General features: G+C 37.0%; 1 protein-coding gene and 1 non-coding gene across 10 annotated transcripts in view; one reads left to right on the top strand and one right to left on the bottom strand.

Annotated features, from left to right (window-relative positions):
- The window catches only part of LOC128867594 (high affinity cAMP-specific and IBMX-insensitive 3',5'-cyclic phosphodiesterase 8), a 422,601-nt gene that overhangs the window by 353,170 nt on the left and 51,722 nt on the right, over nucleotides 1-17,709 (bottom strand). The window lies entirely within an intron of this gene.
- Nucleotides 6,902-6,974, top strand: Trnar-ucg (transfer RNA arginine (anticodon UCG)). Its single transcript has one exon. It is a non-coding gene; the product is annotated as a tRNA-Arg (tRNA).

Genomic DNA, 17,709 nt, shown 5'->3' with positions numbered 1-17,709 from the left:
ACACACAAGTATGAGCTGAATTAAACTTTGTTTGCACTTAACCAACTTTTTGTCTAATTTATTTGCTACATTTTACGATTTTAAAAGCGACTATTACAGGTTACTTAAGAGGAATTTTTTACTTCTCTAACTGAATTTCCGATCGTAACAAAAAATATGCAGCAGACAACAAACTATGTACAACAACAATTTAGAATTCAATTTACGGGTATGTATGCACAGATCCATGGCCATGAATACTTATAATGGAATGACCAAACAACGCAAACTCTTCCACCAACGACCACCAATATTGTACACCAGCAACAACACAAGCACAAAAAACAGCTGACTGTTGGCTGTTGGATGTTGGCAATTGGTTGGCTATTTCCTAACAAATTGCTTCGTTAATACTTGAAATTACGAGTACGATGAGTGCAAACACTCAAAAGGTGCAGCTATAATGCTAATAAAATATATGAACTAGTGGGCTCGACAGTTCAGCTGCATACATACATACATATTACAGATGAGCACGCTCGCATCTTGTGGCCTCAATGGCCGGCCGAAGCACGCGTACGCGCCCAGCAGGCAACTAATAAGCCCTCAAAGGCCGCCAAAGCCCGTCATTGCCCGCGGACTGTTCACGTCGTTGGTGAATGAGAGTACTTGGCCACTCACCTCCATTTACATACCGTACATAGTGGACGAGAAAAAGAAGCAGAAGTGCCACAAAAAAAAAAATAATTCAGGAAAATTATAAATCACTTATGTGTATGTAAGTATGTATGTGTGTATGTATGTATGTATGTATGTACTATAAGTGCTTAGCATGTGTACAGAACAGTGCGCGCGTGTATAGCGCAAGCAAGTGAAAAAGATATAAAAAAATGTTAAGCAAACAAAATAACGCAAATTGTGTATACACATACATACATACATACATGCATACTAGTACACACATTTTATGAACGTACGCACTCATATTGAAGCCGATTGCGAGATAAGCAAAGTCAACGGAAATAAACCAGCAGCGGCAGTACAGAACAGCGGAACAGCAATCAACAGAAGCACTAAAATAACAACAACGGCACAGGGGTTGATTACTATTTCCAAAAGAAAAAAACACAAAAACAAAAAAAAAAAACAAAAAATAAATTTCATGATATTCAGGTGTTGTAGAATGTAACCTGCATTCCTAAACGCTAAGGCGACTGAACGGCTCTTGATTGGTCTTGATCGCACCTACATATATACATATTTGCTGGTTGCGTTGGGTGTGGTCGAAATGGTGTGGTTGGGTGATGGTTACCACATCTGCTGTTGCAACTGCCTGTACTATTGCTTAGGCCAAGTAGGGTCTGCATAAAAGTAGTCAGACAATCAACGACAATGGCACAGGGAAGGGTTTGACAACAAGTTTTTCTTTTAGCAGATGTAGAATATTCCCTTGCCAGAAAAGGCAAACAGAGGCGGAATAGAATGGTATGCAATTGGATTGCGGCGACCGCCGTAGCCGGTTTGTGACTACCATTCAGAAGTGCGTAAGCTCGAATCTCTACGCATGAAATACCAAAATGAATGTTTTCTAATAGCGGTCGACAGGCAATGGCAAACCTCTGCGGCTATAACAGCAAGTCTCTCCATTTATAAAACAACATCAAGACGCACACCCCAAATAGGAGGAGACGCAAACACCCAAAAAGGGTGTAAGAGCCAACGCATGCGATGACACAAAATTAATCATCCAATTTGGTTTTTGAATAACTTTTTTATTAAATAAAAAAAGTAATTTTGAGGGATGGAAATCTTTCTTTTGATCTAAACGTACTCCAGTGCTTGTCTTTTGGTATACTATAACTGTGTAGTTCACAAGTGTCACATATGGCATGATCGACGTACAATGTCATTTGCAAAAACTAAAAATCTTCCGATCCGGATGATTAATTTTAAGCCAGCTTATAGCATTTGTATGTATATGTACTTGACCTGACAATTATTATCATATGCACCCCGTTGGAAAAGTAAAAACACACGACTATTGCTTTATAAAAATAAAGATCAAACTACAACAAAAACCATATAAAGTTTCAAAGTTTATATTGTACAAATTTTGTAACATTTTTCCAAATAGAAATTTTAGAATTCCTTGGGTATACAGTTTTATAGCCCATTGAATTTTAGTACTTATAACAAAGTGCAAGTTTCAACTAAATACCAAATACCGTTGGTTTTTGGCAATTTTCATGGTTAAGGTGATTACATCCATAAAAAAAAAGAAAAATTTAGCACGTCTTTTTTTTGTTGGAAAAAAACCAAAAAAACTGTGAAAAACCAACAGTATTTGGTAGTTACTGGAAACTTGCACTTTGTTATGCTAAAATTCAATGGGCTATAAAATAGCGAAATCATATTTTAAAAAGATTCTAAAAAAGATGAAAGTTTTGGTGAAACTTTATAAGAACTTTGATGTTAGATGTGTTTCGACACTGAAGCGCCGTCTTCTTCTATTTGTTCAAACTGATAGAGATTGGCAAAGACGAATAGCAAAAACGAATAATTTATGTAAATCCTACAAGCTGTTAAATTGAACTTTGAGTGTTTTCTGCAATTATAAAGGGTGGTTAAGTTTTAAGGGCCGGTGTTGATTTTGAATAAAATAAATTTTTTTTTAGAAATTATTGTCGTTTCTCTTTATTATGATAATATTGGTATGGCTCAATTACGTATGGAACAAAGTGTCGGCTAAATGGCCGCCGCGGTCAAATGAAATGCATAAACCTTGACCTCTGTGTGGTTCACATTCAACATCGGCCCTTAAAATTTAACCATCCTTTATTTGCCCAATGTAAATGATCTAAAATAACCATTTTTTTGAAATTAATACCTACTACTTTTTGTATGTATATTGCTTTAGGATGACATTAATAGCTCATTAAGATCTCGCGCCGCAGCCGAACAGCTCAATCAAAAATTTGTTTTGCATCTAGTCGCTCCATTTAAGGCATAATAAACCTCATCTTTGCGCAAGCACAGACCGATTGATTGCATCTGTTATACCGCCGACTGGCTCATAGATATTTTGTATTACTGTTTTTCAGTCTAAATCGATGTAACTCTGCAATATCTGAGTTGATTGTCAGTCAAGTCTGGAGTTAAGCGGAATAGTTTTTGGAACTCTGCTGTAGCCAAATAGGAAGGAGTGTACACATCCCGGAGCAAACGTCGATCTACAGTTTGAGGGCTCTCCATGCGATAAATCATAAGACAAATACTTAAAAACTTCTTATTCGTTTCAGTTAACCGCTCCAAAATTCTTGTCGTCTAGTTTGTAATAATCGGCCTGTTAACCAAAATAGCTGATTAACGATTTTTATTGTCAAACGTGTTGCCGAATAGCAAAATCGTTAAAATAGTTATTAAGGAAAGTTAACAATAAAAAATATCGTTAAAATATGTTAGTGAATTCCACTACCGGTTCAATTTATGATCCCTTTTGTTTTTCACCTTCATTATGGTAGTACAGCATTTCGTAATTGGTAGCACTGACAATTGAAAAGTGCCAATTCTGACGCCGAAATGTGTATTATTTACAAGCCCTTTATCTTCTATTAATATGCCGATTTTCTATGCTGTCAAGTTCCTTAGAATGTGTTATGCGGAATGCATCCCCATATAATTGTTTTAATGATATAATTCAAGTCTATACTTCCCTTGAAATTAGGTAATCGTGTTTAATGAGCCAACCGAATTATGCTGACGAGTCTTCGGTGACGTGGTAATCGAAGTTTCTCTCACAAGTTTGCTCGTAACATAATAATACGTTCACATATAAGTAGATGATCTCTTTTTTCGCGCTTAACTCAAAATCCGTAATTAGAAAGCTCGATTTCCCATACAAAAATTCTCCCCCAAAATCTGAGATTATAAACTAATCCTAGATAATAACCATACTTTATGACATACAACCCTATGTTTTTTGTGTAATACACTGATGTTGGCCCAACGTCAGCATTCTGTATAACGTGCTCTCACTGTTCTACTGTCTATGATATGACGAAGTCAGTAAAGCTGCAATTAGTGGTGCTGTTCCTTAGCCATAACCGTAACCATAACAATCAGCTGTTCGGATCCAATGGCATCACTGTAAACGTTTATACGTGCCGCACAATAACGTCATAGCCATAACCGTAGCTGTATATATCTATTGTATTTAGATTTTTCCCCGTAATCGTAAGCAGCTGTGAAATACTTAGCATTTGTTTTGATATTTGCGATGAAAATTTGAATATTAATAGGACTATGAATAAGTTCGTGCGGTTTTTTTCGAAATTTGAAACTTTATTGACGTAAAATGGTTACAAATTTAATATTCAAAATATTGTCCATCGCTTACTACTACTTTTTCCCATCTTTCTGGCAATTCACGGATTCCCTTTGTGAAAAATTCGGTCGGTTTTGCCGCAATCCACGAATCGATCCATTTTTTGACTTCATCGTAATTACGGAAGTGCTGGTCAGCCAGGCCATGTTGCATCGATCGGAAGAGATAGTAATCGGATGGCGCAAGGTCTGGACTATACGGCGGGTGGGGTAGGACATCCCATTTGAGCGTTTCTAAGTATGTTTTGACCACTTGTGCAACATGTAGCCGAACATTGTCATGTTGCAAAATAACTTTGTCGTGTCTATCGGCGTATTGCGGCCGTTTTTCTCGCAGTGCTCGGCTCAAACGCATCAATTGTCGTCGGTAGACATCCCCCGTAATCGTTTCATTCGGTTTCAGTAGCTCATAATACACAACACCCAGCTGGTCCCACCAGATACACAGCATAACCTTCAGGCCATGAATATTCTGCGCCGACGTCGATGTTGAAGCATGGCCAGGGTATCCATACGTTGCCCGACGTTTTGGATTGTCGTAATGGACCCACTTTTCATCGCCAGTCACAATTCGATGCAAAAAACCCTTTCTTTTGTGCCGTTGAAGCAGTTGTTCGCATGCCATAAAACGGCGTTCAACGTCTCTTGGCTTCAATTCATACGGCACCCAATGGCCTACCTTTCGGATCATTCCCATGGCTTTTAAACGTTTGGAAATGGTTGATTGATCAACTCCCAAAGTTTTTGCAACCTCTTCTTGCGTTTGAGCCGGATCTTGATCGAGCAATTCCTCCAATTCGGTATCCATGAACTTTGGCGGCGCACCCTCGCGTTCTTCGTCTTCCAAGCCAAAATCACCACTTTTAAAGCGTGCAAACCACTTCTGGCACGTTCGCTCAGATAGAGCATGCTCACCATAAACTTCCACCAAGATACGATGACTTTCGGCTGCTTTTTTCTTCATATTAAAATAATGAAGAAGAATTCCCCGCAAAAACACATTATTTGGCACGAAATTCGACATTTTCAAGTGTGGTAAAAATATTGTTGTTTACGCTTCAAATAAAAAACTTATACTGACGTTTGTGCCTTACGACAGTAGCTCTCCAATGAATGTTTGGAAATGTGGATCGATGGAATAATAATCAAGTTACGCCATCTGTTGTAAAACCGCACGAACTTATTCATAGTCCTATTAATTAAAAAACTCGAAAAATTAATTGACTGATTATCCGTGTTTTATGACAAAATGCAAATATTGTCATTAATTACACTTCCATATCAGCTGTTTATGGTTACGGCATGATTAATCGACAAATGTTCTAATATTGTGGATATGGTTATGGTTACGGCTAAGGCGTTATGGCTATGGCACCACTAATTTCAGCTTAAGTTTGGCAACTGATTTCACGTAGCTGACCAATTTGTTGACGTTTCATCGTAATTTGCGAAAAAAATCAAACTTAATCACAAAAGAGTGGCTACTTTGGAGAAAATTTTCTATTAGGAGATTTTGATGAGTGGTTGTAATTATTATAATGTACGCTTCCCTCTAGTCAGAACAAGTAATTTATTCTGTATGAACACCTACATTATAAAAACAATTTTTCTCTTTTTTGACAGGTAATACGATTTTTAATTGTCTTGAGGGCATTCTCCAGGTAAATGCAAAGTTAGCGCTTTAAAAATGAATTTAAGAGCTATTTTGGTGTTTAATTTTAAACACTACTCATAAACTGGAAGATTTTTTTTTTTCTGTTTTGATATCAAATCTATAAAAAACAATTAATTTTGTAGACGTGTGTAATCTTCGTAAACACACCTTAAACATAACTTTCATTTGAGGTTTATGAACATACAACCCTAGTTTTGGCCGCACTGTTCACTATTTTCAGATTTCACTCTCATATGATACGCGTGAATATATTTCTTCTTCTTCTTGATTGGCGCGATAACCTCTTACGCGATTTAGGCCGAGTTTAACAAAGCGCGGCAGTCATTTTTTCTCTTTCTACGCATTTAATACGAATACGATTATATTTAAGCAAAGTAAATAAGTTTCCTTTCCTGACGAGAAGGTCGCTTCCTTCGCTAAGTTTAAGAAAAAATTCTCCACTTCTTTTACCCACAAAAAATCATCTTCCATACGCTACTGTAACTAAACTCTTTACGAGTATAATATAATATTTTTGATCAAAGTGTATTTGCCACTAATCCGCTTACATTTTTTTAAGATATTTTCCTAAATACTATAACCACTGCACTATGGCTATTAATAAATATGGCTCAACCTGAAAGTTTGCCAAATAAAAAATAAAAATTTTATAAGTCTTTAGGTAGTACCCAAATGTATACAACAAATGTGCTATATTAAAAAACAGTTATGCAAACATCCATCGTATTCACCAGCAACAATTCGCATTCTTCCTCATATAAGTAAACTAACTTAATCTGCCCTAAAATCGAAACTGTGTTTGTTGGCATTCAAGCAAACAAGTGTGCACACTCAAGTGTAGCAATGCGGATAGTTTGATTATGGGGCCGTGTGGCCTAATGGATAAGGCGTCGGACTTCGGATCCGAAGATTGCAGGTTCGAGTCCTGTCACGGTCGACCGTTAACTGGGTCAAGCACAGTCTTTTTTATTTTTTTTAATATTAATTTGTTTTCTAAAATATGCATGTGGAGCTCTTAAATTTAAAAGCAAAGTAGTATTTTAATATTTTTTAGAAAACATATAAATAAACTAAATTAGTAGAACTGCCTGAAAAAATTAAATTTAATGCTTTATTAATTTTTTATAAAAAATATATATTAGCATTTACTTTTTAAATGTGAAAATGGATACATATGTTCGGATTGGTCGTTATATTTTCAGCATATTTCAATTGTCTACTGGATACATTGTAGGTTGGATACAACATGCATACATACTTACATATACACATATGTACGAGTACACATGCTCATGCGATTTTTAAATTGAATCAGTTCAATAATAAATATCAAAGCCAGCGAAATTAAATTTACTGAAGAAATACTGTCTGAATAGAACTTTAATTAAAAGTAAAATAAATTTATGAACGAATGTTGAATGAAATTTGAATGTCGTATTGGAAAATCGGCTAGCGACCGGAAGAAATTTAGTAGAAGCGCAGGGCATGTCATTGGACAGTGTAAGCAATATTTTCACTGAAGTGTTGGGTTTCAGAGAGCTGTGTGCACAATGGAACAAAAACATGTTCGAGTGCGATTTTTCTCAGCAAAATTTAAAGCGTTTTCGAACGGATAAAGTGAACTTTGTGCGTCGATTCATCACAATGGATGAGACTTGGGTCTGTCGCCATAATCCTAAATCAAAACAAGAGGCTAAAGAGTAGTGTGGGCCTGGTTTTCGGCTCCGAAACGAGTTCGTGTCCAGAAATCAGGCATGAAGTTGTTAGCATTAGTAATTTTCGAATGCGCAATGCATTTCGTTTGTGGATTACTTGCAAACTAGTAAAACAATAAATATATGAATATTTTTGTAACCTTCTAGACCAGCTGAAAGAAAAAAATCGTGAGAAAGAACCCAGCTTGCAAAAGAAAAAATTCCCGACTAGAATTACAGTGAGTCATGCCGAAGAATCAGTTAGGCTCGAGTTAGGCAGGCCTTACTAAGGCACGCCTCACTATTACCTTACCAGGCTCACGTTAGGCAAGGCAAAGATTGGCATACCAGAACAGTACCAAATTTGGTTGTGGTCACGAAAATCTGTGGCAGTGTCTCACATAGGCATAAATTGGAATCCCTAACTGATTTGTAGAAGGGTATTCGGAGTATTACCGAAGTTCGGTTTTTCGAACCTGCGCCTAATGAGGCAGTTGTGTGGCGATTCCCTTCGGGACTTGGGCCTAGTTTGGCTGCCTTATGAGGCGCAAATTTGGAATGCGGTCTGCCTTATTTGCGCCTAATCAACGTCTTACCAAAATTACTAGTCGGGTTGTTTTTTCTTCAGGGCAATGCACCGTGTCACAACAACATTTTGACAATGGCTATAATCCATGAACTAAAATGCGAATTGTTAGAGCATCCACCTCATTTACCAGATTTGATCTCTAATGACTTCCATTTGTTTCCAGACCTCAAAAAATGCAAGCGTGGACAGTGTTTTTCATCAAATGATGAGGTCATAAGCGCTGTGGAAGCGTATCTCACAGTCGTTCCAGATTCTCACTTGAGGGATAGGATTCATAAATTCCCATCTTGTTGAAACAAGTGAATTGATGTTCTGGATAACTATACTGAATAATAAAGTGCATAAAATTGTGTTTTTCTCATCGCACCGCAAAGCTTATTGAACAACCTAATAAATTCATGAAAACTGAAGGAAGGCAAAACATACTTCACTTTCCAGCAGATCCTTCTTTGAGTTCAATAAACGTGATCTAACTTGTTTATGTTTTTTGTTACCCTCCTCTAACCTCCAAAATAGACGATTAAAACTTTTTTGTAAGCAGAAGATGGTCGCACACGCCTAACTTGAGAGATAAGGGAGCAATTGCTAAAGTAATTCATGCAATTTTAAGATGGAAAGAACTCTTCCTTGTCAAAATTCGGTCTCCTTATCGACATATCGGCACTATTACCGTGAAGACGTCATGTAAATAAACACATGTTTTAGCCAAATTGTCTGCCCACTCATACTTATACGCCCAAAATCGAGTAAACGCATATATTTCGTGTCGCTTTTAAATCCATAGCGGTTGCGACCAATTTGTTGACCAATTAGTTGACGTTTGTTGACGTTTTAACGGTAAGCAAAACCTTACGGTCAGTTGACGGGGAACTTGCTTAATGAACTCTTTTTTCTAATATTACTTGTAAAGGATTTAGTTTGCCCCATATAAATACAATAGCATATAGTTCGAAGCCACAACCCCTCTTTAATGGAGTCCGTGGAGTTAATGAACCTGAGCAACTGCCGAAATTTCTACTTTTCTGCGCTCATTTCACTTAAGTGTCCGGTACAGAATATTTGACTTCTCATACATTCATTCTCAAGCATTAAACGCATAGACACTTGACAGTTTCTGGCTCTTATTTATTATAACAGCTTTTACTAAAATTGATATTCAAGACATGGCAGGAAGCGCGCGCTATGTCTACCTCTTCTAAAAAAAACTCAACCAATGAGTTTCCGGATCAGCCACAGAATGGTTTATCTACTGGAAGTAGTGAAAAAGAATCTGGATCCATTAGTACTTATAAAAATCAATGAATTGGAGTTGAGGATACCTCAGACAACTGTGTATCGAGTTCGTAGGCCTTCGTAAGCTCAATTCAAGATTATTGCCACACAAGCTGATAATTCACTATTCCATCGTTGAAGATTTGCAGGTTCATTTCTGACTGAGGCGCAAATTATTTCGTTACGTCATTCAACTTATTCATACACCTAATTTGGCATCCTGCACCTCAGCCATGAATAATGCCAGCCCATTACGCGGTACGCGTTTCCTTTTCGCACAGCTACTGTGGACAAAAATTCACCACCACAAACAAATATACACCAAAAGCTGTAACAACAAAAAATGTCGTGAATATTAATGCAAGAACCATTGGCTGCAATGAAGGTTCCATCCGCAAACCGTTTTGTTTTGATGTCGGACTTTCGGCACCAACCTACCTTTTCTCTCGTTCTCTCTCTCTCTCTTACTCTATCTAGCAGCTCACTTGTTGAATAAATTCTGCGCACGTTTGTCAAATAAAAATTTGTTTTCGTTAAACTCATAAGCTGCTTGCTTACCCTGACCAGTACATTGACCAGATTCTATGCATAAGTTCAGTTGCATAAAGCTAGCCACTAACGACCAACAAATCCGCCTGATTTAGCCGTATTCGGCGTAATTTTTCACGTTAGTGGCGGGGAAGGCGAACATGTCATACGTGAGGGGCAAGCTTTAAGCACTAGTTTACAAAGTATAGAGTAGATGAACACATTTTTGTTGTATTTCCTGATACTCGTACTAGTAAAAAGTGTGCACTGAATAATGAATGATGTTGTGACGCATCGACAGTGAATTTAAATAGGGTTCGTCACTTCGATTGGTAGTGAATATCTCTTAGAAACTATTGTGCCAAATAATAATTGTTTTCACTGGTTTTCACAGCCGAAATTTGTTTAAATGTCGGTCGACACTTAACAGTAGTCACTCCCTGATGAAAACAACGCTGCTTGTTTTTCTCTTGGTATGAGTTTAGTAGGAAATATAGAAAGAGTTTATTGGAAAGAAAGGATCTGCATTTATGCTCTGCCTAGTATGTTAATTAAATGGTGCTTAGTCATGCCATATGCAGAATTTATACAAATTCCCTCCAGTCTGGAGAAGAATGCAGAAAAAGTGGGTCTTGCGGTGCACGAGAGTAAAACAAAGTACATGCTGTCCACATACAAAGAGTCCACGCTTCTTGGACAACACGTCACTGTTAGCAACCGCGAATTTGAAGTGATGAAAGACTTTATTTACCTAGGTACCAGTCTTAACAGCTAGAACAATGTCCGCCTAGAAATTAAATGAAGGATAACTCTCGCCAACAGATATTACATTGGGCTCGGTTAGGTTAGGTTATTGTGGTAGTCGCTCTGTACGACTCACTTAAATCTTACAGGCCCCTTGTAATATCATTGAGCTGCACGGGAATCTCATTTACTTTCCTTCGTGGAACCATGTTGTGGCTCTTTTGAAATGCAGGAATCGTCTCGTCAACTCGTCAGACAGCGCTATAAGAGAATTAAAAAAAGGATTCACCTAGACAACCTGCTCTGATTTTAGCTAGGGCTGGACAATTGCAAAGGAAGTGCTCAGCCGATGGCCCATGCTGCTAGTGCTGCTGCCTTCTTATATTTGTATAACTTGTTATTATACAAATTTAATAATAATAATAATAATAATAATAACTCCTAGTCTCAAGAAATGCCTGCCAAATAGCCAATGACCGATTATGCAAGCCACGACCTTCGAGATATCATCTCTTGAGAGGCTAAACTATTCTTTTGTCTTTTTCTTGTTTATTTGCGGCCATAGTAGCCTAGCTGTTACGCATGTATCTTCATCTCTCCATGACGTATTGGCCTCTTAGATAATGTTGTTTTTGATTATTAGTTTACTCGTGGTCAAAGGTATCCCAATGGGCTCACTAAGCAATTGAGAAGAAGAGCCCTCTTTCGCAAAACGAAACCAATACTGTACAAAAGCTTAATCATCCCCGTCCTTGTATACAGCGCAGAAGCTTGGACGATGACGACAACTGATGAGAGAGCACTGGGAGCGTTTTAGAGAAAAATTCTCTGAAAAATTTATGATCATCTTCGCTTAGGCGAGAATGAGTTCCGTATCAGATGGTACAGCGAGCTGTATGAGCTATACTGAGATGTGGACATAGCGAAACATATTAAAATACAACGGCTGTTCTGTATCGAGGATGAACGAAAGTATTCCGGCACGACAGTCCTTCGAGAGTAAATCCACTGGTGAACGAAGGAAGAAGAAGACCTAATCTACGTTGTGGAGACCAATTGGAGTATAAACTGGCAGCACTCGGTGCCCCCAACTGGCGCCATAAAGACAAAACGAACTGAGGTAGATGGCGCAATGTTTCGGACTCAGCCAAAACCGACATACGGTTGTAGTGTCATCTAAGTAAGTAAGTAGAAAAATACTTAATAGCGGATAGCGTAATACGTGAAAGATTGGATTCATAGTCTGCAAATGATTTGTAAGAATCGGCATCGACAAAGCTGCATGTTTTGCTATCTGATGTCAAACTCAGAACCGTCTAATCTTAACCACATTCACGCCGACTCCGCTACCGTTGCTACCAATTTGATATTTTAATCAGAGAAAGAATTCGTTTCTTTGATCAATGTTTGTTTCGCTGACTCGGTGACTTAAGTAGTGAACTTCTATACTACCTACTTATGGCGCAACTGTACTGAAGCACCAAGCGGGTGCCTTCTAACGACACCTTCTTATTTTTGCATTATTTTTCCTTTTTTATTTCTAGTCACCTGGCGTCTTACTACACCACCGTTTGCGAAGTGCAATGTATTCATTGCGTAAACCGAAGAATGAAGGCAAATAATCGCGCACGACATCAAAATTCTTCCAAGTCAACTGCTGCTGCTGCTCCTTTTAAGAGCGGTGTATGATGGCTTTTACGAGTGAGCTAAAAACGCCACTGATTTGACACGAAGGAGCTTAGGTTGCAGTGATTAGTAAATTCTTGTGTCGTGTTTCTTAATACCTTTAAGCATTTTTCAAAAATATAATATGCATATTCACTTTTACACACATACATATGTATGCCGATTTTTTTTATCTACTAAGCGCGTTTCGCTAGCTATTTTCAAAATACCTATGTATCACAAATAAATTCATTTTTGAGCTGAGAGCCTCTGTAGCGCAAGTTCAGGTCAAGCTATCAAAATATTTTAGACATTACCGTCGATTTTTCTGAAAATTAATTTTTTAAGGCTTGAATAAATTGAAAGGTTTTTGCAAAAAAAATTAAATACTTGAGATTTATTTAATGTTGAAATTTTTATAAACTTTTTTTGTTTCTTACATTTTTGGGATAAAATATACTTTCTGACAAAACTGTTTTTGGAAAAAAAATTTATTTTTATTTTTTATAAAAAATTTAAACAGCTTAATTATATAATTTGTTTTTTATTTTTATAAACATTTTTGCGAAGAACTCTTTTTCTATCATTTTTTTAAAACATTTCCCCTCAAACTGTTGTTTTTTTTTTGGAATTTTTTTGTCTTTTCTATTTTTGTTATTAATAGCCCTGAAAGTTTCATAGTGGGATGACTTAAGGGGTTATGTACCTTGTGAGCCCGAAAAAATGACCGATTGTTTTGATTTTTTTAAAATATGTTTCAGAACCTTTATTCAAATGAGGCATATAGGTATCATACTGAAGGGTAACTCTCGAAGAATACATTCTAGTGCTTGTTTTTTTTTAAATGTTATTATTTATTGTTGATATCACCCCTCCCCCGAAACACCGCTTTTAGAAAGAGGCTTGCGGTGATCGCGGCAGCGCATGAGCAGCTCAATTGAAATCAAAAGAAATTAAACGATTACTCTAGAAAAATGTTGTTTAGTGAATCTGAACGGTTTATTTACCCAAAACAAAAATTTTCTCAATAAGAAAACCGCTTTGCACCAAAAAAACGATATTTGAGGGTTTGAAAAATTAAAAAAAAATTAATTCCAGCGAACTTTGCAAATATTTATAAAAAGTGAACCGTTCAGATTCACGAGGTTGTAACTTCGAATAATCGAGATAATCGCCTCTAAAGTTTTGCATGCACTTCTTGTTCCAAGAAAGGTCGCGCGCCTCCACGGTCTGTAACTTTCGTTCCAGCACTCCGATCTTTATGATTTTTTGAATCCATATTTTTAAGATGATGTGCTTTTAGAATATGCCATAAAAAAAATTTCCATTTTTTAGTCCAACACAAAGTATATAACCCCTTAACTTTTAGAGTTATATTCAAATGCGTACAGTATTTGACGTCCGTTTGCAAAGCGATCGAAGCGTCGCTACGTACATTAGTAAGCAGATACAAAGTATTTTTCACGATTTTGTTAGCGTCCACAGTAGGCGAATGTGCTAGCACGAGAACACAATTCAAAATAGTGACTGTGCCGGTTCAAAACCCGTTGTGAGCACGAAAAAACTAAACTTGATACACAGCATTTTTTTCTATAAAAAAAGTCGCCTTCGGCAGACATTGCCAAACCTTCTTAGAGTGTTTTTGCCATTCAAAAGCTATTCACGAAAAACCATCTGCCATTCGGAGGCGGCATAAATCTATATATAAACTATGCTAAAAAACTATAAAAAATAATTTTTTTTTATAAAGAAGTTCAAAAGAACAGGGAATATTTCACTATGAAAAAACAGAACTCTATACTATACGCGTACACTCTTTTTGGGTGTTTGGCCGAGCTCCTCCTCCTATTTGTGGTGTGCGTCTTGATGTTGTTCCACAAATGGAGGGACCTACAGTTTCAAGCCGACTCCGAATGGCAGATACTTTTATGAGGAGCTTTTTAATGGCAGAAATACACTCGTAGGGGCGACTGCTATTAGAAAAATATTTTTCTTAATTTTAGTGTTTCACCGAGATTCGAACCAACGTTCTCTCCGTGAATTACGTATGGTAGTCACGCACCAACCCATTCGGCTACGGCGGCCGAATTAATTTGCTTACTTCTTATTATACTCAAGCTGAAAAATGAACAAATTTGCAAAAAAATCGAAATATTTTATTACTTTTAATCTTTAGTTATTATAAATTAAATCACAATAAATATTATAACACACAAGCAACTTAGGCTATCAGCTTTCCCCAGACTACTTGGATGAATTCATATGAAATCGCTGTGCAGCTAAGCTTAAAAAACATTATTAATTTATTTTATCATTTTTCAGGTACAAATAAATAATTTAATAAGTTAATTTTATAGTTAGAGGGTTCGGTAAATAAACACTAGCACTAGAAACTAATAACTCACTACACCATCTCCACAATGACTCCTTAATTCTTCTCTCTTCAAATATATAGCTCCCCACTCTCCCTAAGCTAGGCAGGGGCTATATATGCTTTTCGCTGTCCACTTCGCGTAATTCTACTCCACTTAAATTATATGTACACCATTTATTACATGCTATACTCGTATAATACTTTAAGTTAAAATGTTAAAATATAAAATTGTCTTAGGCACCCCATGGTTTATAAAGCGCTATCAACCCCTCCACATACGAGAAGCTGTTGGTAATTTTCCAACTATTATTATTTGTTTTTTTTTTTTTTGCTTTTTATGTCACCAATAAATTTTTGTAAGTCTATTCAGATACGCATGTGTGTATGTGTGTACAAACATATACTCACGTTATTACGTGTGCCCTGTAGGGATGACTATTTTGACTACATAAATCTTTTTTGCCTTTCTAAATATTAAAAACCAATTTAGGCCAATAAATTATATCATCTTAAATATATATATTAATGTAGCACATCTAGGCTTATTTGCCTCTCTCAATAATTATAAGTCGCTATCAGCAATCTGATTTACATACATCGATCGGAAAACGGAAATCCAGAAAGTGCAGCCTACTTTTTCACGATGGAAAATGTCATAGTTGCAAATAAGTGAATAAGAATTATAACTTCGCCTTCATAGGGCAGCATTTTCCAGCTGTTCAATGTCTCTGCCTAGAAAAAAGCAGCAAAGAATACGAGCTTGCCCATTTCCAATCCAATTATGGTCATTTTTGGCCAGAAATTGGACAACCTGGATATTTAACAGATTTGTCGCATCGAAAAGACTGGCGCGATCCAGAAATACATGCGACAACAACTCGTAACATATCAGCATACGCCGCAGATGCCTCGCGAGGCACATTTCTATGATAATAGAGACAGAGAGAGCATTCTAATATCACAATTACGTGCTAGTTACTGTAGCAGGTTGAAATTCTACCAATTCCAAATCGAACCTGATTCCTTCAGCTTATTAAATAAAGTCCATATGACACCAACCAACTCTCCACTTGATCATTCATTCCTTTCAGCGTGGTCTAATCCACCATGAAGCAAATGGGAGATACTTTTGTAGTTTGTGCATGTACTCTACGTCGTGCCATCAGGCTTTGCGTCATCCGAAATAGCACTACTCTACCAGATCGATTGTGGTAATTTCCCATTGAAATTTTTGTGCTTTCTCGAACGCTACATTTATGTATTCAAAAGACTGCCTGAGTTAACGGTCCCCACGGGTCAGCCCTATTTGGTTTCCGAGGCACAGAGATATTGAGGGAAACTGTAAATCTAATGAGCTAGCCAGAAAAGGTACCGCTTTTCAACTGCTCAGTGAATACCTTTGGCCACGTGTAAACTAATAATAAAAAAAAACATTATCCAAGAGGCCAATAGGTTATGGAGAGATGAAGATACATGTGTAACAGCTTGGCTTACAGAGCTGTCTGGCGTGGGTTTGGGATCAATTCTACGTTTCATAAGAGCCACAAAATGGTTCCACGAAGAAAGATAAATGGAGTTCCCGTGCAGCACAGTGGTATCACAACGGGCCTGTAAGGTCTAAGTGAGTTGGTTGTGCAGATCGACTACCACCATAACCTAACCTAACCTAACGGTCACCACTTGGATGCCTTGACTTTATTTAGAAATATTATGGCAGAGCTTCAAGTATAGTATTGCACAACATAAGCGGATTAGTTAAGGTTTTCGGGTAAACTCATTGTATTATATTATTGAATATTTATTTGAAGTCTAAGTAAGACATAAAGTGTTATTATTTAGAAGTCTTAATAGACTATATCACAAGGCTCATTGGAATTATATTTACCTGCTGTCCCAACAAAGGAATATCTGACAAGCTTCTCTCACTAAGCAGAGTAGATCTGCGTCTTTTAACAGGATATCTTACAGGTCACTGCAGCCTGAGGTATCATCTAAATAATATTGGTCTATCTGAGACCAATGTCTGCCGCTTTTGCGAAATGGACATAGAAAGCTCAGAACATGTGCTTTGTGAATGTCCTGCGTTGGGCAGACAGAGACTTCATCACCTTGGTGGTATCGTAGTATCTCCATGCAATCTTTGGAACAACAAACCCAAAATTGTGCTAAAATTTTTAAAAAGCCTAAAACTCTAGGGTTACAAAAATAGGCCTTTCACAATAGATCAGCTCTGTAACTCTTTTAAATACTTAATCTTCTCAGGCTCTTCAAGTACTTGCCAAAATAGCATTAGCAGAAAACTAAAAATTTTCTTTTACTACTTCAAAGTTTTCCGGCAGGGTTTAGCTACCAGTTAAAATACTATACACTCGACTTTGGTAAGCAGCTCATATCTTTAATGCCCATAAACGATAATTTCAACGATCCATTAAAGTCATTCACTGGCACTGCGTTCGCTTCATGCTTTTGCTACTTTATTTCATTATTTACGGTTAGAATCAATCGATATTCATTGTAATAATTTTTTGATAAAATTCATTCTACATACGAAATTGTGTGTCAGCAGCGGTGTAATGGAATTTGATAGTTTTGGAATAGAGGAATCTACAGTTTTGTGCCACTTTCAAGAGATTTTGCAGTAAATAGGCTTTCTATATGTTCACTAAGGTGACCCGTTTGTCATAAAAAATATAGGAAATTTGTTTTTTTTATTGATTTTATTATTTAAGCTTAATAGTTTGTGCTGCCACCTTGAAATTTTCCAGATAGCCTTATGAAATTTCAGACCAGGCTGTTTTAATGATTT

The sequence above is a fragment of the Anastrepha ludens genome, chromosome 6 (assembly GCF_028408465.1).
Source record: "Anastrepha ludens isolate Willacy chromosome 6, idAnaLude1.1, whole genome shotgun sequence".
NCBI lineage: Eukaryota > Metazoa > Arthropoda > Insecta > Diptera > Tephritidae > Anastrepha > Anastrepha ludens.
This window is presented reverse-complemented; position numbering and strand designations above follow the sequence as displayed.